Source organism: Parasteatoda tepidariorum, chromosome 6 (genome assembly GCF_043381705.1).
Source record: "Parasteatoda tepidariorum isolate YZ-2023 chromosome 6, CAS_Ptep_4.0, whole genome shotgun sequence".
Classification (NCBI taxonomy): domain Eukaryota; kingdom Metazoa; phylum Arthropoda; class Arachnida; order Araneae; family Theridiidae; genus Parasteatoda; species Parasteatoda tepidariorum.
The window spans coordinates 62,795,588-62,812,472 of NC_092209.1; the positions used below are offsets into that span (position 1 = coordinate 62,795,588).

The window sequence follows — 16,885 nt, forward strand, 5'->3', positions numbered from 1 at the left end:
AATTTGCTGAAATTGTTTTCTCTGAATGTAAATGAATATTATATTTAAAAAAAATATTATTGTTTTTATCGTATTTATGCATTGCAGCTGCTTTTTAAAATGCAATAAATTACAAAGAGAACATATAAATAAATTTATCTTCGATTTCAGCATAAAATTTCTTTTATTACCTAAAGTAGCTAAATAGTCTCCCCTTACAAGATATTTAAACTTATAGATAAGTTGAAATATAACGCGAATTTTTAACTACTCTGAATTCGAACCTTAAATTCATCTTGTATTGTTTTCGTTTAGCCAGAATAAATAAGTAAATGAAAAATTGATTTTCATAATTAATAGCTAGATAGCCTATCTTATATTTTTATTTTTCTAATACTGAGATTTCGAAATAAATCAGATGAATCTTCTTTGATTAGTAATTTATAGATTCTAATAAATATTAGAAGAAAAGTAAGTTTTTTTTTCTATTCCCGAAATTATTATTTTTTCACTTTACAAGAATTTCGCATTTTAAATTCGTCATGCATATGTTTCGTTTAGCCATATCTTAGTTTATTGATATCCTAGTTTGTTAATCCAACAAGCCCAAGCATGAATTCAAAATATGTTATTAAATTTTATATCTATCACAGTAGAAATCCTGTCAGAAAAAAATTTTTGCAAATCTAAAAAACACCTGAACTCTGCCAGATTTAACTTGGTCATGCTTTAAAAAAATATGCAAGCAAAAAAAACGTAAAAATTGAATTTCCTGATTTTTTTCATTGTAACACGAACACCAAATAAAAATAACGCAGCACGCCACGCCTTGGGATTATTAGATTTTTCGTTATATCCCTTTTTTTGTTGTCGGTTTTCAATCCCACAGGCACTAGTTTTCTCTTTTGTGTTCATGTTTATTTTAAGAAAAACATTGTCTGATAGTGTTGAAAGACTGTTTTGGACATAAATATATGCATTCTAAAACTGGGAGGAGAAAATAAATTTAATTTTCATCCATCCATACTTTTGAATGCGAGTGAAAATGTTTAGATCTTCGTCTGCAGTAGAATACTAAATTAAATTTTTGTGTGCTTACTAATATAAACTAAAAGTTAAACGCATCAATTTGCTAAATTGAATAGATACTTTTAATGGAATGTTAATTATGTTTCTAGAAATTTATTTTTAAATGCGAATAAAGTTATTTCGATAATTTTGAATTAATAAAAATTGAACTAAAATATGAATATTTGGAGTATTAAGCAAGTAATTTATCTGATCTTGTTAAATTAGACAGTTACGAATAATCACTCTCAAATAAGACTCTATACTAAACATTCAAAATTACAAAATGTACAAAAATAAAATAACAGTCGACATGTTTCAAGCACTTCAAAAATAGGCACTCATTTTTATGACTTGACAGATGTAAATGCAACGAAACGAAAATTATTTTAAACAAAAAACGTTAAGTTGCCAATGAAAAGTCAGTTGTTTCGAATATGTGTAAACTATAATAGGTGTAATATAATATATTTAAACAGTTGTTTATTAATTATAATAGTTTTTAATATTTTATTTACTTAACTAATAACAATTTGAAGGTATTCAATAGAATGTTATTCTAAAGGGTTTGAAAAAATTATATTGATTATCTTTTTCACAAGAGAGAGAATTCTTAAAGATTATTTTAAAAAATTATACAATGTAAAAAAAATATATGGTGCAAACTACCAAATATGGTAAGATATACCGCACTTTAAGTAATTTAGGAACATGGAAAAGCGCGTGGATTTTTCTGCTTTGGTAATGATTTTGTTAAAATTAACAAAAATATGGTTTACAATATGTGATAAAATTTGGCAAAAGTGGTAAAGTTTTAAAAATTTCTCGTAATACTTTAAAACTTGGTATAAAAACGATTTATTCCGTAGAATTTGCATTTCATTTTTATATTTTTTACGAAATTTGTGGTAAAAAGGACTATAATTTTGAAAGCTAGAATTTTTGGTAAATAATTACTATGTAAGCAAAAAATTTACAAATTGAATAATGGCTTCAAAACCGTAAATTTTGATTTTATTAACCGGAGTTACATTTTTTTAGCAGAAATGTCATTATCATACAGTTGGGTAATTTTACAAGAATTTTTTCTCTGTGTGATAAACAAAAAATCTTGTTGCAATAACCTTTTATTTTACTTAGTTATTTAAATTTGAAATACCGTTCCCTTTTTGAAGCTAAAGACTTATTTATTTGAATTTAAGCTATTATTTGAACCTAAATTCCAAGATTTTTTTTTAAATATGTATATTTTTTTGTGCATCAAGGAATTCATTTTAAATAAAAAATATATAGCTAAAATTACATTTTCAGATACATGAATTTACATGTTATGAATCAAGGTAATCGACAAGAGTATAAAATTCATTAACGTGCTAAATTTATTGATATTTGCTTCTCGAGTCTCACGTGTGCGTCCTGTCATCCCAGAAAAAAAAATTTTCAACAAACTTTCAATTTAATTTCGTTGGTGTTGAGAAATTTATAATAATCTCGTAGTTAATAATATTTAGGGACAAATGATATTTACTTTAAAACACTGAGAAAAAATATAAATGAGTTAAAGTAAGTTTGTTGGTGTCAGAAGAAGATTTTGTAAGTAGTGTAGAGTTCAACATTGAATTGACGCTGGATGACTATCAGTGAAAAGCACTGTTGAAAATATGACGCATGTGACTAAATTCTTGAAATCAGACCATTATTTGATAGTTCATTTAATGGTACAGACAATAGAGTTTCCAAAACAAACAAATAAAAAGTTCTAAAATCTCGCGATCTGTCTTATCAGATGATTGGAAACTTCCAAATGCAACGGGTCTGACTACTCAAACTTTTTTTTGACTAGCACTCGTCAAAAAAGTCTGGTCAAAACTACAAGATTATGGTGAAATTTAACGTGATTCTGGCTCCATGGGAGCCCTAAAAAGCTGGTTTAATTTCACAAAATTTCTTTTGTAATGATTTTGGTTAAATTAACCCTAAAATATAGTGTTTTAATGTATGGCAAAACTAGGTACTTTTATCCCGATTGCTTATAAATTAAATTTACTTTCCAAATTTGTATTTTTAACTATAAGTTTGGTAATAAAAACTATATTTTTGACACCAGACTTTTATGTAAACCAAAAAAAATTCCAAATTAGTGGCTCTTTAAATACCATAAATTTTGGATTTATTACTAGAATTAGTTTTTTTTAATTAGAAATGTCATTACTATAAAGCCTGGTAATTTTACTAGAATTTTTTTCTCTGTGAACTCAAGTAGCAGAACTTAGTAGTAGTAGAACTTCAAAGAGTTTAAAAAGTGTTCTTTAGCATCGCAAAAACTAATTTGTAAGCACACATCTTTTAAAGCTCGCACTTAATTTTTTCTGCTATAAATATATTTATGTTCAAAAATGGAAAGAAGGCAGAATGGTGTTTGGGGAAAACTAGACAAAGCAGGAAGAATGGTGAAGGCAGGCAGGACAACCGAACAAAATGGCGGAAAGAAAATATTAGTTAAATATTAGTTACTTACTCTGAAAACCAAATTTTAAGAACTAAAAACAAGCAATTCGATCACTACTTCATAAAAATAATTTTTTCAACTCATAAGATACAGGCGTCTCAGGTTATATGCTAGACTTAGAGGCAGCTCCAAAGAGCAGGGCACATCGACCAGAGGACTATTGTACCCAAAACCTAAATCTTGATAAACAAAAAAGCTTTATAGTTGAAACAAAGTTCAATACCTGACAGGAATATCTTTCAATTTCCTGGCCTTAATGCAATGTTTTCCTTAATGCTCAAATCAAGTTATATGCTAAAATATATCATCGTCAAATTTCTTTGAAAATATCGTTATCAGAATAATTTAACAAGAAATTATTAGTAAAACATTAGTTTCTTTCACTGAAAAGCAAATGTTTAGAGTTAAAAACAGGCATTACGATTACTGCATTATAAAAATAAGTTTTTGAACTCGTTCGATAAGTTGTATTTAAGTTATATTTTAAAATATATCAGTGTCAAAACGTTGTGAAAATAAATATCGGTATTAAAATAATTTCACAAACACAATCTTAAGTATAACATTAGTTTTTACACTGAAAAGCAAATTTTTAGAACTGAAAACAAGTAATTCGATTGCTACTTTCTCAATATAAGTTTTGAAATTCATTAGATAATTTGGATTTAAGTTGTATGTAAAAATATATCAGTGTGTCAAAATGTTGAGAAACTATATATCGTTATCAGAATAATTTCACAAAAAAAATATAAGTAAAACATTTTTTTCACTGAAAAGCAAATTTTTAGAGCTAAAAACTAGCAGTTCGATTGCTACATTCTCAAAATATTTTTCTATCTTGCTAGATAAGTTTGGCTTACGTTATATGCGAAAATATATCAGTGTCAATATTTTATGAAAATAAATGTCGTTATCAGAATAATATCACAAATGACCAAAAAATATCATGAAATGCTTTTTTAAACTACCTTAATTTTTAGAATCAGAAAGGGAAAATTCTTAAAAGAAAACAGTTTTTATACGTCACTAAAACATTTTTCCTGTAACAGCGCAATCCAACAAATACCACCAATATGATAACAGTAAAATTTTATATTTCTTAGAATATTTTCGACTTTATCTTTCGCAAAAATGAAACGAAACAAATAAAATCATTTGAAAAAAAATCCAACCAGCAGAGGAGTTTTCATCTTTATTTCAGGGAGCTATTCTTAAAAAAAATATTTAATCTAACATCATTTCATTTAGGAACGTCTATAAGAAATGTTCTTTTTTCATAAAATATTAGTATTCCTTACCATGATGTCTCATAAAAAAAACAAAGTAATCTTAAAACAGAATTGAATTTTTCAAAGAAAATTTCTGTTAAAAATTTTGAAAAATTATTAATAATATATAATTATATAATTATAATATTATAATTGTTCATTTAAAAAACCCAAAAAATCGTTTTGTCTTTAACTTGAAACTTTACAGTAAATAATTTGTTTACTTCAGAAATTGTGTTAAAAAGTAAGTCCTTGAGTCTTTTCAAAAATACAAAAGCAGTTCTTTTAAAAATCACATCACTTTAAAGATTGAATTATTGTCGGCATTTTACTTAACCACCAGTAAACGGTTAAATTTTCTTAGACGCTGGGGCTGTTTTTGTATGCCAATGTTACGTCAGCTCCCCGTGATGTCCTTTCATTAAACTCCATCGTTCACCTCTATTGAATCCTCCTCCTAAAATTAAGTTTCACTTTAAATCCGGATTGCATGGCATGTGTGCATGTGTTAAAGAGTGATGATAGTCCAATGACACTTCATAATGACGTAATTCAATTTTCGGTAAATTATGTCATTTAAAAATTTTGTTACACTGGATATTCACTGGATTTTCCTTTTTATTTTAATCTCTGAATTTTTAAGGCATTGTATTTTAATTCTCATTTTATCTACGTTACGGGTCCTCGGAGCACAGTAAATTTTTGATTGAACAACTGACTACAAGAAGGCTCAAGCGTGTTAGCAGACAGTGTATCCCCTGAAGAAGTACCGTTTTTGCTGACATGATTAATTTTGAATTTCGTTTGGTTTTTATTTTAGTTCTCCCATATTTATTTAAATTATGTAATAAAGACAATGTTGGTTTAATGCTGCTGTCAGAGCTTTTCCATTTCGGCTTATTGTATTTAAATTTTTAACTTCATTTTTATTTAATTCTATTTCTTATACTTTTAATGGATGCTTTAAATAACTTATGGCGTCGTAGTTTCGATTTTTCAAGTCTTTAGAGACGTGAATGGGTAACGTTTACATCCACGTCTCACAAGTCATGAAAATGGGCGCCTATTTTTGAAGCGCTTGAACCATATCGACTGTTTTTCTTCATATNATATATATATATTTTAAGCGTAGGAAGTTTTCAATCAGCTAATAAATTACTAAATATTCAAAGAAATAAAACTTCTGATTGAAATTTAAACATTTTATTATGTACGCATCTATAATTTTCGCATAATATGCATAATGTATTTCTTAAGCATTTTTTTATTTGATCAGTAAGGATATAGAAATAAATGGTTTTCATTCATATTTTCTCCCTAAATTTCAAAATTGATTATAATGAAAAATGCCAACAGATGACACTGCTGACTGGAAAAAACTACAAAACAATGTTTTCTTCAGTATTGTCTAACCAATTTTTACAGGAATCTGCACCGGTACCTCTTAATTTCCTACTCTGATTATGCATTTTATAGGTGCTTATTTAAAGTTCATTGTTTAATTGCTTCTTAAATAGTATTGATATTTGTTAATTGAAAATCACTGTTACAATTAATTTTAAAATTTGGTAGAAAGGAATAATTAATTTTCTAAAAAGAGCACAGAAAATCTTAAATTTTTATCTTTTTCTATTTTTTTAAAATTTATTTTTCAATTTGTCAAACTTTTTAAAGTTTCTCGCTATTATTTTTAACTTTCTTCGACTGTTTTTTGAAAGACATAATTCAAATTATTAAAAGATATCGGCCTTGCATAAGCAACAAACATAATATTTATTTTTAATCGACTAATGTAGTTAGTTATGCTATTTATTGTTTATAAATGAATGGAAAGATAAATTCTAATTACGACAAGCTTACATTTCTTTAATTAGTAACTAAAGTGATGTGTCTACCAAGTAAGATAAAATTACTAATTTTAATTGACATTTGGCAGTAACAATTTACTTAACTAGGCAACGTTAACAATTAAAGTCACTGCAATTTTGAATCAAGACAACAATTTAATTATTTACTTGGACAACTGTCATATACTTATGACAGGTGACCATTTTAATCTTGTAGATTTTCATTACCTATTATGGTTAGTGTCTTGAAAATGTCTTTTACCTCAAATTAGTAATAAATATCCATGTGTCTCTGCTAAATATTAAATAACTGTCTAAAAATCATAGCTATGAGCTTATCTTTAATGGATTTTTTTCACTCACGTATGCACTATATAGACTAAAAGAAATAATAACTCCTTAACAAAGTGTGAGAATTTTGATTATCATTTAATTTTTTATTTGAGATTTTATATTTTATGAACATCAATGAACCAATCCAAAACATATCATCTTTTTATTTAATTCTTAAACCTTTTAAAAGCATTTTTTTTTCGTTTTGGTGTTTCAATTGAATTTTTTTAAAGTCACGCAAATGTCTCACTTCTAGGAAGGTATCTTTCAGCAAATTCAAAAAATAATTCTAAGGAAATATTTGAATATATATATACATATATATACAATTTTGCAATGTAATATTTCCACACAAAAAATAAGAAAGCAAAAAACAACGATATTAAGTAAAATAAAATTATAAATGCTTTAAAAAACGATTAACTAGTCTGACAGTTATCAAAAATTGGTAAGAAAAAAAATTTTAAAAAAATGAGAAAAATAGAAAATAAATNAATATTTCCACACAAAAAATAAGAAAGCAAAAAACAACGATATAAAGTAAAATAAAATTATAAATGCTTTAAAAAACGATTAATTAGTCTGACAGTTATCAAAAATTGGTAAGAAAAAAAATTTAAAAAAATAAGAAAAATAGAAAATAAATTATTTTTTAGTATTAAGATATTTTGTGCTCTCAGGCTCTCAATGTCTAAGAAATAACTATCACTACTTAATTGAAGCCTTGATTTAAAAAAAAAAGATGACAGCATTTATTGTGTTAGCTTATTTATCACCCGGAAGAAAAAAAATCATTTTTATGTCAACATTTAATTCTTAGCAATACTATCTGAATATTATATGATATTGCAGACCACGCTCTCCTCATAAAATTTGTTTTCAACGAAACTACGTAAAAAATTTGTTACAAATGCAACAATGCTAAAATAATAAAAGAAAAAAAATATTTGCTCACAAGTATTACCTTAAATTTTATTATAAATTTTGCAATGTATACTTCTTCTGTCTGCAGTGAGATATTAGTCCAAAAACTAAAATTTGCAAACTGCGAAATCTAATATTATGCAAACGTAAAATTTTGCAAAATAACCTTGCATAATTTGTGCTGTTTTGTCGCTTTACTTACGAAATGCTGCAAATAACTGCGAGGTAAAATTTAATACTCCATGGTTATTTTCAAATTTTCAATTTCCTCCATGGCTTTAAAAGTTGGGCAATATATGCACTACGTTGATTAAAGCACAGTCATAATATTTCCATTGTTTACTGTAATCTTGCTCTATTTTGGACTAAAATATTTTTTAAAAAAATTGTATACTATCAGAATTGTATTTTTACAAACTATTCTTGGTGGAAATTTTCAAAGAATATATAAATTATGTGTATTTTTATGAAACTGAAGACGTTTTTAAAACATAGATTAGAGATGTTTAGGAGCATAAGTAATTCAGTTAGAAAAACTTAATTATTATTATAGAAAATATTTAGAATATGTAAAATATAGGCTACGAGATAAAACAAACATTTATAAATTTCATTTTGATGTAATTTTCATTTCGTAAATAAAAACAGCTTGAAGCATATTTTTGATTTATAATAAAATCTTTGTTTTTAGATTGTCGAAAAAAATTACATGTATAGTGGAATGCATGGAGTAATATATAGAGTAATTGAGATTTTTCTGTTGAGTTTAATAACTATCAAAGCAAAATAAAAAATTAAATATAGTATTTATGTGTCACATTTTACACACTTTAAAAAAATTTGAGAACTGTTTGCATAGGAAGTTTAAGTAATCTATTTCAAATCAGTTACATAATAACATATGTATCGACACATGTAATGACTGTCTACTTTCCAGATGTATGTGAATCTCTTCATCACCAAATGTAGAAGTTGAAAAACATCTGATTATGACATTCAGGCAATGTCGAAATAACTGAAAAATATATACTCGAAAATAACTGTTTAAAATATGTTTGAAATGATTTTCGTAATTTTTTTTTGACAATCTATCTTGAAACTTACCCGTACACACACTAAAAGAAAACAAAATACATTATAAATATTGGCTAACGCTTTTATTCCCTTTCTACGCTTAAACTTTAACTTTTTTTGTTATCATTAGACAATTAATTTACTTTTTTAAAGCATATTTAAGTATTTAAATTAATTTTATAAAACTTTTTGGCGCATAATCTAAATGTAATAAAATGAATTATTTATAGTTATGTACTGCAAAAAGAAAATAAATTAAAATTTTACGTTTATCGTTTATTGATAATTTATTTTATTAATTGATATAACCAGTCCGTATTGATAGATTGACTTAATCATTCATTTGATCTGACATTTTATTGATCGTAAGTGCTATTAATAAACATGAAAAGTTTCCATGTCTTGCATTCGCCAATTTGTGACCTGCACTCTCCAGTGCGCATTACCTAACTCAAAACCTATTTTCAATGTCCAGTTCTACACTTTTTTCAGAGCTTTGAAACCATACTAGTTGTAAATGGTGAAAAACCGTATAGTTTTGTATTTGTGGTTTTTTAACGATACTCGTTGAAAACGGTTTCAAAACCGCAAAGGTAAGAAGGGTTCTTTACTGTATAAACTTTACGATTAATTGGATAAACAAACTGCTGCCGGTTATTTTAGAACAAAAATTCAGTGTATCAAAAAAGTCCGTACTTTGAATAATGTTTTTTTGATATTTTACATGCATTTTTCTTTCGATAATCATGACACTAATTATTTTGTATTTCATTTCATAGATTGACCAAAAACATTTTATCAGCAAATTTTTCTGATAAAATGTCTGAAAAAAGCATGATCTCTTTTGATCAGTTTAACCAGTAAATCATGTCACATAAATGAAGGAAAAAACATTTTAACGGCACAATTTAAAAAAAAAATAATTATGTATTAATTTTCTTAGATATGTTGAAATAAAAAATTTGTTTATTATGCTTTTAATAAGGCTAGGAAGTTTAATACGCACCATCTCCGATAAATTATAAAATAATGCGCATTTTATAAGTTTATTTTTATTTCTCCATTATAGTTTTAAAACAGCCATAAAGGAAAACACTTAAAAATAAATATTTTTAATACAATTTATTTTGTAAGCCTCTGTTTCTTTTGCATCCCTGATAAATATCAATTTTTTCTTCTAAAGATAATAAAACGGATTTGTTCAAATATGTTTTAGTTTTTTTTAAAGTATGCCTATTTGTTTTGAATAAAATTATTTGATCCGAACACATTGCAACAATCATGTCGTTGGTCACAAAATTGTGGAGCCTTTACCTCCCGATAAGCCCCTGGCCCACAACGGGTTAATGCGAAAATGATTAGCTTTTATAACTAAAAAAATAAATAAACCAAATAAAGTTAAATAACTTAAATTAAAACAAATTAAATAAAAATAAATTACTAGTAAATCGATAAAAAATATATTTAAATTAAAAATATATATTATTTCATTGAAGTATATTTATTACGTTAAATACAGATTATTTTTATATCATTTTAAACCATTGTGATTATTCATAAAGATAAAATATTATTTGAAAGTCTGAAGGAAAAAAATTCTGAAATTAAAAATAAATTTTCAAAAAAATTTGACCAGTAAGAAGAATTAGTGAGGTTTAAGATGTAATTTAAAATGTTTCGACAGAAATACTTTAATGCTTACTTAACAGATAGTAACTTACTTAACAACAGCTTAATGTATAACAGAGATACTTTAGTTACTTTAATTTTGTTGGTAATTTGCATATTAAAAATAAAACTATTTTATGTGTGAATCGGAAAAAAAGCTTTAGATAGGTCTAAAATTTAAAAATTTATGCAAATACTGGTTTACTATTAAATTTCTTAATGCATCAATACCATTTTCATGGAAATTCTACTTTAATTATTTAAATGAAAAATAACAAAAACAATTTTAATGTTGATCTAATAATTTACTTATTGCAAAGATGTTTACTAAAATTAACAAATCTCGAAATCCAAGTTATAAATATTTTGCAATTCTTAGGCATTTGCTCGCAAATATTGAGAGAAAATATTTGCTTTGCGATCAAAATATTTATCGAAGTCATCACATGATTTCTACTTGTTTCATACAACGTTATTTAATATTGGCGCTCTATGCATAACAATTGTTTGGGGAAAACAACGTATTAATCCTCTCCTTGAATCTTAGCGTTAGGATCATTGACGGAAGATGAAAAGTATCCCTCATTATAAAACGAGTGACTAGTTTTGGCTCTTTATCATGTATTTGGCGTGATTTGTTTATCAAAAGATTGAATGTTTTGGTTTAAATTTTTTCCTTTATGTAGGATTTAAGTTGATTGTTATTCATTGGGTCAATTAAATTTTCAGAGAATTAAGGATTTTTTTATTCTAGAGCGCTATCTATGCATGTACAAGTATTTAATGTACCAAGATCTAGAACAACGAAGATAGAGAGATTTTTTGAAGCATTTTTAGTTGGACCCAATTTTAAAAAAATATCTCACACTACAAATTTTTAAGAACAATTTTAATTTTTTTGAACATTTTTTTTAAATATAGTATCGAACAAATGTTACTTAGAATGATGTAATCATTCTAACATGTAATCATGTTTGCAGCTTTATGAAAGTAAATATAAAGCGGTCGTGAAATTTTAAATAAACGAAAATTTTTCTTAAAAATAATTTGCTTTATATATGATGAATATTGTATTCATTTCATGCAACATTTGTTCTAGAGTATACAATAGAGTGTTTGTTCTTCTGTAAACTTACAAATTAATTTTTTTTAATATTTTTTTCCAAAAAAGCAGTTTTAACTGCATGTACAAAAAAAAATTTGCTAATTAATGTCATTATAAATATTAAACGAATACAATAAAAAATAGAAAGAAAAAAGATTATATAAAATAAACAATGCCTTAAAAATATCCCTAATTAAAAATTTTTTTGTTTCTTTAATATTTAGTAATTGGTCTAAACTTCAAACAGTTAAAAACTTAATAATAGTGCAAACTACAAAACACTATAAAAATTCATAAGAGAAATAATTTTAATACTAACATCGAATTCTAAAACACCTCGTACATCACTAATAAAAAGAAAAACTCATGAAGACATGATATTTATTATCATAATAGTGTTCCCTATAATTTATATTCATGAATTCCTCATTATTCTTGTTCAAAAAAGGCATCAAAAAATAAATTCATGGATTTCTAAGAACAAATAAGAAATAAAGATTCTATATTTTCCTAATTTCTCCAAGGCTTTGACTCTTTCTTTTAAAACACACTTTAAAACTCGAAAAGAAAGCACACAATAAAGTTTACTAACTCAAACATGACATACAAAAATAAAAGGAATTTCAAAGGACTGAATGCATAACATATTTTGACGAAAAGTTTAGGAAAGAATAAATTTGACTTGGCACCACATGCATTTTAAACTTTTACATTAATGCATCCCTTTCTTAAACAAACACATCAGTAATTTTTAAAAGTAATATATTAGCATAATTTTGAAATAAATTAAAATTGTTCTCGATATGCCCTAGATGTTTAGCTTTTTTAATATTTTTCTTTTCTCGATTTGTTTATTTGGCGACCTCCCTAGTTTATTGGCATCGCCAAATATGATCGTTTTTACCAACAACCCTGAGTTCAGATGGAAAGCCGCATGGCACTAGTCTTCATCTTCCTAACTCCAGTTGCTCCCCACGTTTCAAGAAGTGTTCGTATATACTGCAAACACGATAAACTTTCTATGAATGCTATGTGCTTGATATTAATTTTGAATGAAAAATTGCAACCAAATATCTGTCATCATACCTACATATTAAAATAGATAATATATTTGATGATGTTGCATTAAAATGTTCCGATAAAACTTTTCGTTTTGAGAAAACAGAAACTCATTTCCAGAGCGTGTGTGGATTACTGTAAATTTAATAAACACTAATAAGTGTTTCGTGATTTTTTTTCTTCAAAATGGAGTAAGCAAAAAGGTATGTACAAAGCATAGAATTTTAATGTTATTTAAACAACTGAATGTATATAAATAATATATTTATTTTCAGTTTCATACATTAAGCTATTTCCAAAATATAATTCAGTATTTACCATTTATATATTTATTAAAATTATTCTTTTCCTAATACAATTTGTTTAATAAAACAAATTATGAATAAATCATCAAAACTATAAGCATGTATACACCAAATAACTTTGTTAATTGATCTGTTTTTACGCCACTTGAGATCGATAAATGGATGTTTATGGCTTTAGGTTTCTTTTCATTTAAATTAAATTTTAAGAAAAAGTTATTTTCATTTAAATTAAATTTTAAGAAAAAGTTATTTTCATTTTATAAGTGTTACTTTTTTTTATACTAAAGTTAGTATATTTAATATAAATACATTTTATTTTTCATTAAAAGTACGAAAACTTATTTCAATACCATGAGTTTTAAATAATTATCATTATTTAAAACGGTTATTTATTGGAAAATTAATTATTTCAAATTTCATAATATCGTTATAAATTCTTTTTAATAAAAATATAAATTCCTTTAATGCAATTCGTTATAAATTCTGTTTAATGAAATAATATCGTCATAAATTCTTTTTAAATAGTAAAATAAAAAAAAAATCATTAACATTATTTTTGTTTTATTGCATCAGTTTTGCTAAAACTGAAAACCAGTGAAATAATAATAAATACAAAATTTTAAGAAATGAGTAGAAATTCAAAAACTTGGCAGATTTTTCGCAAGTAAATAATTTGGTGAAATTTTTCTATTTTTCAAAGAACCTTTTAGAGTTATGTGAAACTGGAATTAATATTTTATCAAAAACTATAATACTATTTGAAAGTAAATTGTATTATAACTATTGAATTGTTTATATTTAGTTTATAAGTAAAGACTAATATTTTATAAAAGACTAACGTATTTCAATTGATTGATATTTAAATAAACATGATTTTCAGCAAATAACACATAATTTTCTAGTATGTAATAAAATTTGGTAATTTTATTATGTTACTTTAGTGCATAGCATAAAAAAAATTATTCGGAAATAATGCTTAGTAATGAAAACTATAATTTTAAACTCTAGAATTCCCCGTAAACAGCTATTCTGTTAACGTAAAAACTAACAAATTACTGGCTTAAATACCGTATATTTTAGTTTTCGTTAACTAGAATTGTATTTTTTTTCTGTTATTATCTTTTGATTTAATTACATATGTGGCTTTTGTACACAATTTGTTCACATGTTTAATGATCAAGCATAGAAATGAATACAAACTTCTAAATATTATTAAATGTGTATTTAAACTAAATATTTATAAGATGAAAACTTGCTAATATTTAGGTCACATAAACATTGAGGATTAGTTCATTAAACATTGAAGAGGATAACTAGTAAGATGAAAACTCCTTTTCACTCAATACCATATATAAGGAAAGCTTTTAAATCTATAATATCGCCTAATTAAGCTAAAAGTAACTTTTGGTTTATCAACAATTAATAAAATTAAAAATAAAATTATTGCAAACATAATATTTGCTTGTTTGCTTAAGAAAACATAACTGAAAAAATTATTCAAAACTCGTATTAAAACATCTCTTTCTTTCCTAAGGATTTTTTTTAACACCTTGTTTTTTAAAAACATTGCATTAAATTCACTGATCAATTGAAGTATGCACTAAAACGGAGAGGGTTCTGAATTACATTTTTAAAAATCAAGATTTCTTATTTAATGATATTGTTTTAGTCTTATTTAATTAAACTTTACAATCTTCATTTATTTTGCCAAATATTGAAATTTTGAATAAGTCAATGAATAAAGATACTGAGTTGCACGTCTTGAATGTTTTCAAAGCAAAAGATGGTTTAAAGTACATTTGAAAACAAACCCCAATAAATAACCTTAAAAGCCTTCCGTTTTGTTACAAATTAAAACATCAAGAAAACAAAACCTATTACATGTAAATACGCATGAGCAATTAATAGATTTCGCCAAGTAGAAGAGTGCTTGGAATAAACAGAGAATAAGCGTAACCTGTATTCCGCTTTGTAAACGAATAAACTTTCGAAACAATTTACACAAATTCGCCAAAATGTCACTTAAAACCTTCATCCACTAAGGTCATCAAAAAATTTTTTCTTACACTGTATCTAAAGTAAATTGATGTGTGAATTTCGACAAGTGGAAACCTGTTCCCAATGTAGAGAGGTTAGACATAACATTTACTTCTCATTTTCAGCACATAAACTTAAGATCTGATTCACCCAAGTTCACTAAAATGTCACTTAAAACCTTCACCCACTCAAGTCTCTTCATTTAAAATTGGTTTACAATGAATCAATTGATTACTAAAGTCAACTGATTTATGAATTTCGCCGAGCAAAAACTTGCTTACAGACAGTAACTGTAATCATTACTTATTATTGTGAACGTATGAATCTTAGAGCTAATTCACTCAAACTCTCTAAAATGTCAATTAAAACTTAAATCTACTAAGTGCTTGATTTAAAGTTTATTTACTATACATCTAAAGTAAATTGATATATAGATTTCATCAAGCCGAAGTTGGCTTATAGAGGGAAGTCATAATTTTTACTTCTTACTGTCAGTGCATAAACTTTAGACTTGATTTATTTAAATATCACTTAAAACATTCAACCACTGATGTCTTCAATTAAAATTTGTTTACAATGTATCTGAAGTCAATTGATTTTTAAGTTACGATAAACTTAAACTTACTGACAGAGAGTAGGCGTAATATTTACTTTTTTTTGTCAACACATAAACCTTAATTCACTCAAATTCTCTAAATGCCAATGAAAACATTCATGCACTAGGCGCTTGAATTAAAGTTTATTTACCATGCATCTAAAATAAATTGATATATAGCTTTCTCCAAAAACACAATGGCTTGCAATAAACAGAGGACGGGCATAATCTTTACATCGTATAGTCAGTGCATAATCTTTAGGGCGAATACACTCCGATTCACTAAAATGTCACTTAAAATTCTTTTCCACCAGGGTCTTCAATTAAAAAATTATTATAATGTATCTAAAGTCAATTATAAATCTCACCAGGGGGGAACTTCTTGACAGAAAGTAGGCGTTAACTTTATTTCTTATTGTCAACGCCTAAACTTTAAATCTAATTTACTCAAATTATTTAGTCTTCGTATTGTGAACGCATATACTTTAGAGCTAATTTACTCAAATTCACCTTTACACTTCTTGTTGTCAACACATAAACTTTAGTGTTAATTTACTCTAATTCACATTTACACTTCTTGTTGTTAACACATAACCGTTAAAGCTAATTCACTCAAATTCACATTTACACTTCTTGTTGTCAACACATAAACTTTAGTCTTAATTTACTCTAATTCGCATTTACACTTCTTGTTGTTAACACATAAGCGTTAAAGCTAATTCACTCAAATTCACATTTACACTTCTTGTTGTCAACACATAAACTTTAGTGTTAATTTACTCTAATTCACATTTACACTTCTTGTTGTTAACACATAAGCGTTAAAGCTAATTCACTCAAATTCACATTTACACTTCTTGTTGTCAACACATAAACTTTAGTGTTAATTTACTCTAATTCACATTTACACTTCTTGTTGTTAACACATAAGCGTTAAAGCTAATTCACTCAAATTCACATTTACACTTCTTGTTGTCAACACATAAACTTTAGTCTTAATTTACTCTAATTCACATTTACACTTCTTGTTGTTAACACATAAGCGTTAAAGCTAATTCACTCAAATTCACATTTACACTTCTTGTTGTCAACACATAAACTTTAGTGTTAATTT

At 25.8% G+C, this 16,885-nt stretch overlaps 1 protein-coding gene across 2 annotated transcripts in view; it reads left to right on the plus strand.

Moving 5' to 3' along the window:
• LOC107444278 (uro-adherence factor A-like) overlaps positions 1-16,885 on the plus strand; it is a 706,709-nt gene that overhangs the window by 409,693 nt on the left and 280,131 nt on the right. The window contains exon 1 of one of the 2 annotated variants that reach the window (XM_071182439.1): positions 12,690-13,037. The exons of the other annotated variant lie outside the window; for it this stretch is intronic. The gene's annotated coding sequence lies outside the window, so the exon portion shown is untranslated. Of the gene's footprint in view, positions 1-12,689; positions 13,038-16,885 lie in introns of those variants that run through there. 2 annotated transcript variants of the gene reach the window in all.